This window comes from Camelus bactrianus, chromosome 1, assembly GCF_048773025.1.
Source record: "Camelus bactrianus isolate YW-2024 breed Bactrian camel chromosome 1, ASM4877302v1, whole genome shotgun sequence".
In the NCBI taxonomy this organism is placed as follows: Eukaryota; Metazoa; Chordata; class Mammalia; order Artiodactyla; family Camelidae; genus Camelus; species Camelus bactrianus.
The window spans coordinates 90816547-90830000 of record NC_133539.1 but is presented as its reverse complement, the minus strand read 5'-3'; the positions used below and the strand labels follow the sequence as shown (position 1 = coordinate 90830000).

The following is a 13454-nucleotide window of genomic DNA, read 5'->3' as shown; positions in this document are numbered from 1 at the left end:
TAGAACCTAAAATGTTTGAGTATGATGGTTTAGAATACTTAAAAGCAGAATTCCATCAGAGCCAAGCCCTCAAAGCAAATCTGCTCACGCCCCACGGCCCTGGAAAACAAAACAAAACAAAACAAAAAAACTACGTCTGTAGATTTAGGTGGCAGAACCCTACAGATAAGTTAGATTCAAACTGAATGTGGACTAATTTATACATATAAATGTGTGTATAGTGTTCTTACCTTATTCGACCCCCATTAAATCTTGACTTTATTCTTTTGTTCTTGATCAACTAATTTTATGGTAAATTGAGAAAACAAGGAATTCCACTGGCAAAAGTCCATGGTAGAATTCTCTTCTTTTGCTTTCTGAAGTTCACATTTGGGTATTGTTAGTGGAAACGATCTATCTGATTTCAGTTATGCTTATGAACACCCATGGTACAAATAGATATATTATTATATACAAAGTAGTCTAAGCAAGTTATAATATTTTAGTACTGCTATGTTATGTGGTATTCTGATCAATGTAACTAATTAATCACATAATAGCCCTTATAAAAAAACTGTGGTTCCATAAATTACAAGTGTGGCATTTATTATCAACCAACATCATGAATATATGTTGCAATAGTTACTAGTTTAATTCCATTAATTCAAATCTTAATTGGAGTCATAACCAGTTGAAAAAGGGTAACACTGATATGGTAACCACAGATATTGAAATTGCTATGTGATTTATTGTTATGAAGTATATGTAATAGGAATGCTTGCCCTAGTGCAAAAAACTCTCTTAATAGTTCAGAACCCCTAGTGTACATGATGATAATTGATATTTCTACTAGGCTCTCTTTTTTTTTTTTTTTTATCAAATTAGTTCTAACCATCTTTTAAAAGGTTTTTTAAGAATTTAAGTAACTATAAATACTTGAAAGTTAATTGTAATTCTTTTGAAAATATTCTTTCATTTAGACTTTCACTAAGTCAAACTGACCTTGCACTTAGCCTGTGATATACGGTAACCTTTTTCCACTTCAGTGCCTGAGAAATGTTAGAAAAGCACATCCCTCCAATCATAGCTGTTTTAATGTGCATCTTTAAAGCCTGTCACCCTAACCTAGAGTATAAGCTCTAGGAATGTAGAGGATTTAGTATCCACGATGCTCAGCACATAGTAGATACTCAGTTTCTTAATTATTGCATGCATGCATGAATGAATGACCAGTTTACCTTTCGTACTTTTAAATCCATGCTTAAGTAACTTATCTTGAGCTTGCAGTTGATTCCAAATGACATCATTGAAAGTATAACCCAGCCTTGTTATGTCTTTTCTATAAGACAGGATCTCACTCATTAAACTGTTTCTCTGAAGAATTACAACCATTTAAAAAGAAACAAGGAATTTCAAAATACTATCAGTATTTGTTAGTATTGTTTATCAAGTCTTTACCTGAGCTCACTGAATTTTCTGTGCATCAAAAAAACAGGAAAATTATTACCACAAATGTTGCAGAAAAATTCTACTGGTAAAACAACTTATGTGACACTAATTTCAAAAGATAAAAGGTGTGTTTCATTTAATAGGTTTCCTTTGCTTATATTTTTTGGGTGAAAGTAAATCGATAGCCGGATTCTTTGTTGTTTACTTCCAAAATTTTTTTTTGAGTTGTCTAGATACTTGAATGCTATCAAATTAACCTTCCCTGAAAATGATTAATATATAAGCTACATTTATTTTATTTCAGATAATTAGTCTAGCTGCAGACTGAGACCTGAGATACACAACTATGTGTATATATTTCTGCATTTGAAAGAATAATAATCCTTTATTTCTAACCTATAAGCCACTAGTAATTCACTCTGTTACATCATTTATACAATTCATCCCTTAATTTCTCAGCATGCTGATATGCAGCACAGGGTTAAAAGCATTGTTAAAATGTAGATAAATGTTATCTGCCCAGCTCTCTCTATCCACTCTCTGTCATCTCAAAAAAAGCTATTGTATTAGCATAGCAAGATCCGTGCCTTGCAAATATGTTCTGACTATTTTGCAATCCTTTTCTTTGAGTGTTCTTAAATCAATATCATAATTATGTTTGCAAGTATTGTATCCAACATAAAAGTCAGGCTACTCACCAAAACTTGTCCAGGGTAACTACTTTCCCTTTGCCTTGTGCTCTTTGAACAGTGAGACCCCATTTAGAATGCCCTTCATGGTCCTTACACAGCTCAGCTGATTTTCCACTTATTGAATATCACTATACATTTGTATGGACCTTCTTTTTTGAACAATTACTTTTTAACTCATTCCATTTTAATTGAATTATATAAAGGTTACATTATTTGTAAAATTCAGCAATATTTAAGGTTTGGGTTTATAGTTTCCTACTTTAAAAATAAGCATTTTTTTTCTAATTCTAGATCAGATTTTAAGAAAAATGAATAATATTAAATCTTTCAGTTCTGTTTTCATTCTTATTCTTTGACCTAATAAATGCTTGACTTTGTCTTTCTCTTTCTCCATATGTGTCTGAAAATGTTCTGACAATATATAATTAAAAAGCATTTCAACTTTATTCCTTTTGGTTTCTTTCTGTAATATTGAATGCTTTAGCATAGCTGCTTAGGTTTTCTGTATTTTATTTTTATATTTAATATAGTATGCATTTAGGGGTTCTAATTATGTTTTAAAGTCTTTTATAAGCATTATAGTCTTTCTTTGCATTGTAACTTCTCTCTAATATGAATTTCTTATTTGTGGCATAAGGATAGTGGTTTTTAAATTCTTTTCCCCCTTGTGTTTATTCAAAATAGCTCTATCCATTAGTTTTCTAATTCACATATTTTTGTTTCCAAAATTCTAAATTATTTATGAAAATGGTGGACAATAATAATACAAACGTAACATAAGGTAATTCAAGTGAAAACTTAGAAGAATCCTCAAGTCTTATTTGTTTTGGTTGAAATCCATCAAACCTTTTGCCACATCGGCTAGACAGGAGTAAAATAGATCAGCCTTAATTTCATCTTTTCTGTTGTTGTTAATCCTTTGGCAAAGCTGGGGGTTAAAAGTACCAGTAACTGCAAAGAAAAAAATAGGTGCCAGGCAATGTTCTAAGTATTTTACCTCTCTTAATCCTCATGAACTCTATGAAGTTTGTGCTGCTATTATCCCTGTACTGTAGGGAGAATGCAAAACTAAGGCTTGATAACTTGTTCCATAGCTAATAAGTGGTGAAATCAGTACACAAACTCAGGCAGTATGACTCAGTATACATCCCCCTTTTTAAACAGCCTGCCTAAATCACAACCCTTACAATTAGTGTTCAAATATAATTTATATCCCTCTTCCTCTGTCCTTTGCCTTCTTCTCTGGATCTCGCCCTCTGGCTCTTATGTGTTTACTATTTTTCGTGTCTGTGTCCTCAGTTAGATCTGTACCCATACTATGTTGTCTCACTTACATTTCTGGATGCCCAGCAGGGAGGTACTCTAGTCAGAGGCACATTTTATCAAGGTGTCCATGTCCTTTTCCCATAATTTCTATCTGCTTTTCTCCCTAGTGACTGGCCGGTTTATGTAAGACATTCACTTATCAAGTCCATGCCAGCCTTCAGAGCCTGGACCAGACCCAAACCTACCCTTTGTCAGAGGTCCTGGCTCTCCATGCTTTGAGGTCCCTAGCATAAAGCACACTTGGCACCAAGTCTTACCACACTCAGGAAGAGAACTGTTACAATCCCTCTTTCCCTTCACTGTGGTTCCTTGCCTAAAACCAGAGAAGATGACTGGGGTTCTGAGCCATCCTTTATTCCTCTGGACATCCTTTATGAGAAGGTTGGAGTGAAGTTAAGAAGGCTAAAGTTAACAGGTGCAGAAGTATCATTTAGGAGTCAGTGTTTATTTAGTTGGCATGTTGACATCAATAGATTAGGGAGACATTAGGACTGTCCTTTTTAGCCCTCTCCTGAATTGGCTACCAGTTGTAATATGCAGTATGATTTCCTTCTTAAATGTTTGAAATTTTACCCCCTCCTCTCTTTGTCTACTTTATTGGGTAGTTCCATTCCAAGATTTTAAATATCATTGTAGGAAATTTGTGTTCCTATGTCTCAGAGTTAATAGTTCTACATCTTTCATAATGTTGTATTTCTTCAATATCTGTGTAGTCTTTTAACACATTAGCTCTAATTTTAGAGAGCTGCTTCCTTGAAGAGGAAAATTAATCTGCTTAGCTAGGATGCATTATTTTACTTCATATGTTTTGCTCAAGTCCTCAGCAGTGATTTGTCCTTTATAGTCCCCTAGATTCCATGTCTGCAAGAACTTGATTTAGATATTTATAAACTTTCTTTTGTATATAGTTTTATCTGTGTCATATGACATAGCATCAGCTATTTATTCCTCAGTTTTGATGCTCCCAGTAAATGGGTGCTGATTCATTTTCAACTAACTTTTTAACAAAGCAAAAGATCCTTTCTTATTTTCCTAATAGCTCACTAAGTAATGTTTGTGCTTCATAGGCATTCAGCTGTGCTGTGGGTGGATTTGAAAGCTGGTTTAGATCACATTTTACTTATTTTCAGTAAGGTGTTCATGTATATGAATGCAGATACACTGTTACCTATTTAACCATTACTAGACTTCCAGTGAGCGACCAATCGTGTGTTTGCTTACCAATGTAAATATTTTCTGTGCTCTACACACACAAATTTCAAGACCAACTCAAAGCTACAACTTTCTTTTCAACCAGCTATTTACAATGTAAATTAAACATCAGGAAGCTGACATACATATTGAATGCCTGCAGATGTGCAGTCCTGGGAGTGACCAAGGGAAGCCACTGTTATATAAGGAGTCAACTGTACTCCAGGGGGAACGACCCTAGATTCTTGTAGCTGAAGTGAGAGAATGAGGTTCAGAGTCCCAGCTTTGCCATTTACTGGCTCTGTGACTGAGTAAGTCCCTTAACTTCACTGTGACTCAAAGTGAAAAAGATAATGAAATCTGCCTAGGATTGTCAGAAATAGAAATGGTGTGTAGTATTTAAAAATTACTTCATAGCTACATCGTACTGTATAAATATAACCTTTCATTACTCAGAATTTCAATACAAAGAGTATCATCTTTTTATCATTCATTCCTTTACTAACTTTTATCAATTAAAAAATATACTGACCATCAAGTACATGCTGGGTACTGTTTAAGCCATATGAATAGAACAGTGAAAAAGGAAATCGAGGCCCTTGCATTTGAAGACTTTACACTGTAGAAGGGGAAGACAAAATAAACATGAAAGCAATAAAATACTGTTAACTTCAAATAGGGATAATGTTTTCTCATCTTCTGTGTGATCTTAAGTGGTCTCTTTAAACACAGTTTCCCCATCTGTTAATAAATAAGGATGATAATAATTTGTCTACTGTCTAAGGATGTGGTTGTGTTACAGTAGATATGAAACCATTTTATAGACTTTATAAAACTTTAGTCATTACTCTTTTATTATTAATTTTTAAAATACTTTTAACTAGCACTCCTCAGTGAACCATCAGTTAAAAAGGAAATTACAGTGGAAAATATAAAACCACATATCAAGATTTATGGGATGAAGATAATGTGGTAGGACTGGCTTATTTGAACTCACCCCCCTTCTGAGAACAGATAGAAAATCTGGTCAAAATATTAAAACATATGTTTGAAGGTATAAGAGACTTACTAAGGCAGTGGAAAAGTATGGGGTCCCAGGTCCAAGAAAATAAGGTGAGCTCAACAGTTGGAACTAGTTTTCCCCTAGAGATGATTCCAGTAGTGACATCCATCTGCCAATTCAATCACTGAAAGGCTAAGAATCTGGGCAGAGCTTTTGAGACACTCATTGAACTACCTGGACAAAATCTATAGTTCAGGGCCAGTCAAGGAAGGGAAGACTCTCATAAAACCACCAGGCTTTGGGTTGAGATCGTAACAGATTACTCCCTAAAAGTAAGGATGAACCATAAATACAAAAACCCCCATGAAGGCCTGAAGCCCAGCTTTAAGTCATCTCAGTTCCTGATTGAATTAAGATGATTCAAGTTGCTAGTGCCCCTAGCCAATTACCAAAGCAGATATACATCTTTTCTGGAAGAAGATAGCATTATCCTAAGCTTCAAGTTACCTTTACAATTGTTTCTCTATGACATCTGTTAAGAATAACCAGGCGTATGAGAAAACAAGACAAGATGAAGAACATTGAGAAACAAAAGGACGAGAGAAACACAGTCAGTAGGGATAGATTCACAGAGGATCAAAATAATAGGGTTGTTAGATGATTAGCATTACTCTGATTAATATGTTCATGGAAATAAAAGACAATGCTAACAATTTCTGGTGAGAAATGGAAGCCAAAAAATTAATAAGAAACTATTGAACTGAAAAATACATGAACTGAAATGAAGAACTTAATGAGGGCTTAAGTTTCAACTAAGCAGAGCAGAAAAAAGAATTAGAGAACTGAAAGATAGATTGGAAGAAAACATCTTGAATGAAGCACTGGAAAACAATAGAATGGAAAATACAGTAAGGAGAAAGAAACATAAGGGATATGATCAAAGGATTTACAATAAATATAATTACAGTCCCAGAAAAAGAGAGAGAGATTTAGGTTAAGTAATATTTGACAGGAGATGGCTAAGAATTTTCCCAAATTGTCAAAAGACATCAAGCTACAAACTAATGAAGCACTGCAAACTCTAAACCAGATGCATGCAAAGAAAACCACACCTAGGCACGTTATAGTAAAAGTTATAAAAGCCAAAGACAAAGGGGAAAATCGTAAAAGAGCAGAGAAAATTTATTATTTCAATGGAGCAAATATAAGACTAGAAGCTGATTTTTCAACAGATTTAGGAAGACATACCTACTTCAACACCTGGTAGAATGATTATTTTCATGTTCTTGAAAGATAGTAATTGCAAATTTAAAATTATGAATCCAGCAAAAGTATCCTTCAAGAATGAAGGTACAGTACAGACATAGGTAAAAATTGAGTTGTCACCAGCAGCCCCTTCACTAAAGGAAATAGTATTGGGAAAAAAAATGAAAGCTAGTTGTCATCCCACCTGCTAGGGATATAAACAATGTAAACATTTTGTTAGATATTATGGCCGTTTGACAGTATAGAGATATGAAATAATAAATTATGTTAAGGGAATATGGTATAAATAAGGCATTATGCATTATTCATAGATATAAAAAGAAAAGCATGTGTTATTATACCCTAAATATTTTGAATCACAGTTTCTGACACAGTTTCCTTGTCTTCTCAGATCAATATATGGTCACCCCAGATTTTAACACTGATAGTAATCAGAAGCATTTTCTAATAGATAATGTACTGTTGTAACACAGGGGATTTTTCAAAGCACAATTTTGCATACCCACCAGAATTTGTACCTTGAAGGATACAGAAATCAAAAATATGGTTCTCTCTTGCTCTCAAGGAACCTATAGTCAATTTAAGAGGACATTCCTAATGTACCTGAAATGGTAGAAAAGAGTATAAGATAATATATATATTTATAAAATAAATTATTTGGAAATTTATTAAATCAGACACAAAGTTATTAGAAAGTAGACAGTATTTATTCCTGTTTTTATTAGGTTGATTGACTTTATTTAAAATCAAGATTCTGTATTTTATGTTTCTTTCCAACATCAGGGAAAAAATCATTTTACTTGACTAAATTTGTCTGCATTCCTACAGCGACAGTTAAACACTACCACAGAAGCAGCTCTATTTTCTGTGAAAAGAAATTACTTTCTACAAACACACTTGATTTTTTTCTCAAGGTAGCTCCAAGTAACTCAAGTATTAAAGCTTGTACCACTTACTTTAGGAGAATTTTTTTTTTAATTTCCTGTCATTAAACACAGATTTTCTCAGCGTAACATGGTTATCTTGATTCTGTTATTGTGCAATAAAAACACTCCTTGATGACTACCCTCCTGCTTTCCCTCAAAATTATGTGTTTGATTTGCATGCAGTTATTTTTAAAGAAGTTTAGCATAGTGATTGAGTACAGTTGCGCCTTGAACAACATGTTTGAACTGTGCAGGTCCACTTACACACAGGTTTTTTTTTTCCACGAATACGTACTACAGTATTACATGATCTGAGGTTGGTTGAATCTGCAGATGCAGAACCTGGATATGAGGGCCAACTGTAAAGTTATACAGGGACTTACTACTGCATGGAGGGTGGGCACCTCTAACCCCTGAGTTGTTCAGGGTTCAGCTAATTCTGTGAAACTTCCAGCATTCAGTTTGCTGTTAGACGTATACCCATCATTAGCCTCAGTTTCCTCATCTATACAGTGAGGCTAATGGAAATAGCTATTCACCGGAGTTAACATATATAAAGCACTTAGAAAGTGCCTCAGAAGTAATAGGTATTATGTAAGTATTCTACTCCATTTCAGTTCAGTGTAAATTTTTACATATTTTTACCTTTATGGCATACTAGATATTTTAGTTTAAAAATATGAGATTCTTTATGGTAGTCTTTATTAACATAAATAAATTGTCTAATAAAGCTCCCCTACAAAAGTAATTAAAAATTTGGCCTGACAATAAAATTTACATTATTGAGATACAGTTGACATATAGCATAGTATAAGCTTAAAGTGTACAACATGTTGATCTGATACATTTATATATTGAAATATGGTTACCATTGTAGCATTAGCTAACACCTCACATAATTATCCTTTCTTTTTTGTGGTGAGAACAATTAAGAACTAGTCTCTTAGCAATTTTGAAGTTTATAATAAAGCATTGTTGATTATAGTTACTGTGCTATGTATTATGTCTCTAGAACTTGTTTACCTACTAGTTGCAAGTTTAATATTGTTTATTTAACCCTTTAATAACATCTCCTTGGTTCCCCAATCCCAGCCTCTGGTAACCATTGTTTTACTCTGTTTTTATGAGTTTGGCTTTTTGGGATTTCACATGTAAGTAATGTTATACAGTATTTGTCTTTCTCTGTCTGACTTATCTCACTTAGCATAATGCCCTCAAGTTCCATTCATGTTGTTGCAAAGAGCAAGATATCCCCCTTTTCATGGCTGAATAATATTTCATTGCATATATAAAAATGACATCTTCTTTATCCATTCATCCATTGACAGGCATTTAAGTTATATCCATATCTTGGCTATTGGGAATAATGCTGCAATAAAAATGGAAATGAAAGTATCTTTTCTATATCCTATTTTCATTTCCTTTGGCTATGCACTCAGAAGTGGGATTGCTGGATCATACAGTATTTCTACTTTTAATTTTTTTATTTTAATTTTTTTCTCCTTATTGTTTTCCATAGTGGCTGTGCTAATTTAAATTCCCACCACGAGGGTTCTTTTTTTTTTCCATATCCTTGTTAACACTGGTTATCTCTTGTCTTCTTGATGACAGCCATTCTGACAGATATGAGGTGATATCTCAATGTGGTTTTGGTTTGCATTTTCCTATGGTAATCGTTAGTGATATTAAGCATCTTTTCATGTACATGTTGGCCATTTGGGTGTTTTCTTTGGAAAACTTATCTATTGAGTTCTTCCACTCATTTTTAAATCAGATTGTTTTCTTATTGAGTTATATGAGTTCTTTATTTATATATATTGGATATTAACCCCTTGTCTTATGAATGGTTTGCAAATATTTTCTTCCATTCTGTAGGTTGCCTTTTCATTTTGTTGATAGTTTCTTTTGCTGTGCTTTTTAGTTTTGTTATATTCCCACTTGATTTTTGCTTTTGTTGTTTGTGCTTTTGTCATATCAAAAAAAAAATCATTGCCAAGACTGAATATATATTTGTCATATATATTTAAGATTGTTAATCTTCTTTATGTATTGACCCCTTTATCATTATATAATGTCCTTCTTTGTTTCTTGTTACTGTTTTTAGCTTAAAATATTTTAGCTGATACAGGTATAGCTACTCCTGCTTTCTTTTGGTTTTCACTTGCATAGAATATCTTTTCCATCCCTTCACTTTGTGCCAATGGGCATCCTTAAATCTGAAGTGTGTCTCTTGTAAACAGTGTGTTGTTGGGTTCTCTCTCTCTCTTTTTTTTTTTAAATCCATTCAGCTACTCTGTGCTTTTTGATTGATAGACTCAATCCATATACATTTACAGTAATTATTGATATGTAAGGACTTACTCATGCCATCTTATCAGTTGCTCTCTGGCTGTTTTGTAGTTGCATTGTTTCTTTTTCCCTCTGTGATTTTCCATAGTGGTTTGCTCTGTTTCCTCTTTCTTTATCTTCTGTGAATCTACTCTATGTTTTTGTTTTGTGATTACCAAAAGGCTTACTAAAACATATTATAGATAAAACAATCCACTTTAAGCTGATTGCAACTTAACTTTGATCACATACAAACGCTTCACCCTTTTACACTTCCCTTTTATATTTTTGATGTCACAATTTGCCTCTTTTTATATTGTGTATTTGTTAATACATTATAGTAGCTATAGTTATTTTTAATACGCATTTCTTTTAACCTTCGTAATATAGTTAGTGGTTAATATTCCATCCTATTACAGATTTAGAGTTTCCTAAGCCTGACTTATATTTTCCTTTACCAGTGTGTTAATTACTTTCATACGTTTTTATGTCACTAATTAACATCCATTTTTTTCAGCTTGAAGAACTCCTTTCATCATTCCTTGCAAGACAGGTCTCATGGTGATGAACGTCCTCAGCTTTTGTTTGTCTGGGCAAGTCTTTATTTCTTCTTCACATCTGAAGAATAACTTTGCTGTATACAGTATTCTTGGCTGGCAGTTCCCCACAACACCCAATACCTTAAATATGTCATTCTACTCTTTCCTGACCTGTAAGGTTTCTGCTGATAGCCTGATGAGGGAGGTTCTTTTGTAGGTTATAATAATTTTTTCCTCTTTGGCTGTCTTCAGAAATCCCTTTATCTCTGACTTTGACAATTTCATTATAATGTGTCTTGGAGAAGGTCTTTTTGTATGGATATGATAGAGTAATCCATTAGCTTCATGAACATGAATGTCTGGGTCTCTCCCCAGGTTTGGGAAGTTCTCTGCTGTTATTTCTTTAAATAACCTTTATGCCCTCTTCTTCTTCAGAAACTCTTTATTCTAATATTTGTACATTTGATGGCATCCCATAGGTCATGTAGGCTTTCTTTGCTCTTTTTTATTCTATTTTCTTTGTTCTCTTCAAATTGAGTTATTTCAAAGTTCCTAACTTCTAGCTCACTTATTCTATCTTCCATTTGGTCTACTCTAATATAGATGCTCTCTATTGCATTTTTTTCACTTCATTCATTGAATTTTTTAGCTCCAGAATTTCTGTTTCCTTCTTTTTTATGATTTCTGTCTCTTTAAATTTCTCATTTGCTTATGTATTATTTTCCTGATTTTGTTGAATTGTCTTTATGTTCATGTAGCTTGTTGCATTTCTTCAAAGCAACTATTTTCAATTTTATATCAGCCAGATCACAAAATTCCTTTGAGCTCAGTTGTTGAAAGATTATTTTTATCTTTTGGTGATATATGTCATTGATTTTTCATGTTTTTTGTAATTTTGTGTTACTGATTTTGCATTTGAAGTAGCAGACACCTCCTGAAATCTTTATAGTTGCCTTTAGGTGGGATACACTGTTCTTTGGTTCTATTATATCTGGAATTTCCTCTCACCTTGTATGGATGCACCTGCTCCATACTTCTTGCTCCCTCTTGTGGAAGAATTCTTAAGCTTTTATGTCTTTATCTACTTGTCAAGTTATCTTACATTTAATTTTTAGTGGAAATGAGATATATCTGTTTGCTAAAGATCAGACGCAGGCCACTGTTCACATCTGGAAGATGAATTAGCAAATGTATGAATCAGGTTCTGTTTATGTAAGATGGATAATGATGCTTGCTAAGTAAGAACTCTGCCTTGATTGTAGTATCAGTATTTGCAAATAGTAATTTCCTGTTAATGGAAAATAGGTGAAATTCAAATAATTTTTGCAATTTATAATTGTTAATATTAGTGAGGCTCAAGTCTTATTAATAACCTTAATGATGTCAGAATATATTTACTATAGCAAATTATTTTCTCTAATAAAAGAAATATGACCAAAATCCAATTAGAGTGTGTAAATGTTTATCTCCTAAAACATACCTTACAATCTGCCTTTAGCCATAAGATGTATGACTGTAACATATTCAGAGATAAATATTTTAAGGACATTAAATTATTGACTACATGTTAATCAAATATATAATAAATAATGAAGTCAGACCTAGTTTCTAAATAGAATATTTTATCCCCCAAATATTTTATTTCCCAAAACATACTTTTAGGCTTACTGGCAGAATAACAAGCTTTAATTTTGCTATTAGAGGTTCAGAATGGACATCCAAGAATAATTCTATTACCAAAAAGGTTTAAAGAAAATCAGTCTTGTTTTTCTCTGCTCCTGGAAAGTACATGTAAGTTTATTTTGCTGGGATTAACAGGACTATGTCCTTTATTTTCTAAAACCATGTTACCAATAGGGGAAACTTAGAAGGTTAATATAACACATACGATAAAAATGTTTTCTAAATTACAGCTATTCCAGTGTAATTTACTTGATGTAAAAGTAAGAATGGAATGGAGAGTATTGTTTAAGGAAAATAGTTTATGTAGATCCTGATTATCTGTAAAAATTTATTATAATTAGACAACTAACCACTGTTTTAGAATAGGAAAAGCTAAATTTGATGTACAAAATCATAACCTGGTTAATTCTGGACATTTCCACCTTAGTATATAAACTATTATTAATCCAAGGTGATCAGCAAGATTGAATGGAAATCATCTCTGATGTCAAGAAAAAAAGAATTATTCTGTCAAACTGCATATTGGGCATTGTATAGAGCAAGTAGAATTGAGGTAGAACCAAAATTTAGACTGTACTAGAGGAGAGTTGAAGTTCAAGAAAATCTTGTTATAGGAATCAGAATCCTAGACTGGAAAACCAAGCAGAGGCCAAGGTGAAGGATTTGAGCAATGTCAGACTAGAGAAGCATCTTAAAAGTTGTGGGGCCATGGAACAAGACTGTGTGTCTGAGTGAAATGCATGAAATGCTAGTGCAAGCCCCAAGAGGCAGTAGGTTACCAAGTCTTTTGCTTTCTGAGTCAAGACTCTCTACCTTCTACTTAAGGCAGTAGTGTGTTTCAGGGTGAAGGCAAGTCAGCATTGTTGGGTGACTCAGACTCTCTAAGGTTATATGAGACTGCTACAAAGACATTGGAAATGGTAAAAATTGTTGGCATAAGAGTAATGGAGATTATATTCAGTCATCTTGCTGAATCTTCTGCAACTAATGTAGCCATTATTGCTTGTAATTTGAACCAAGCCTTGCTGTAGTGCTGCTGACAAAGGCAGAGGAAGCACCCAAGTAATAATAT

The 13454-nt window shown here is 33.3% G+C and overlaps 1 protein-coding gene across 1 annotated transcript in view; it reads left to right on the top strand.

Moving 5' to 3' along the window:
• Positions 1-13454, top strand: part of RSRC1 (arginine and serine rich coiled-coil 1) — a 352876-nt gene that overhangs the window by 277335 nt on the left and 62087 nt on the right. The window lies entirely within an intron of this gene.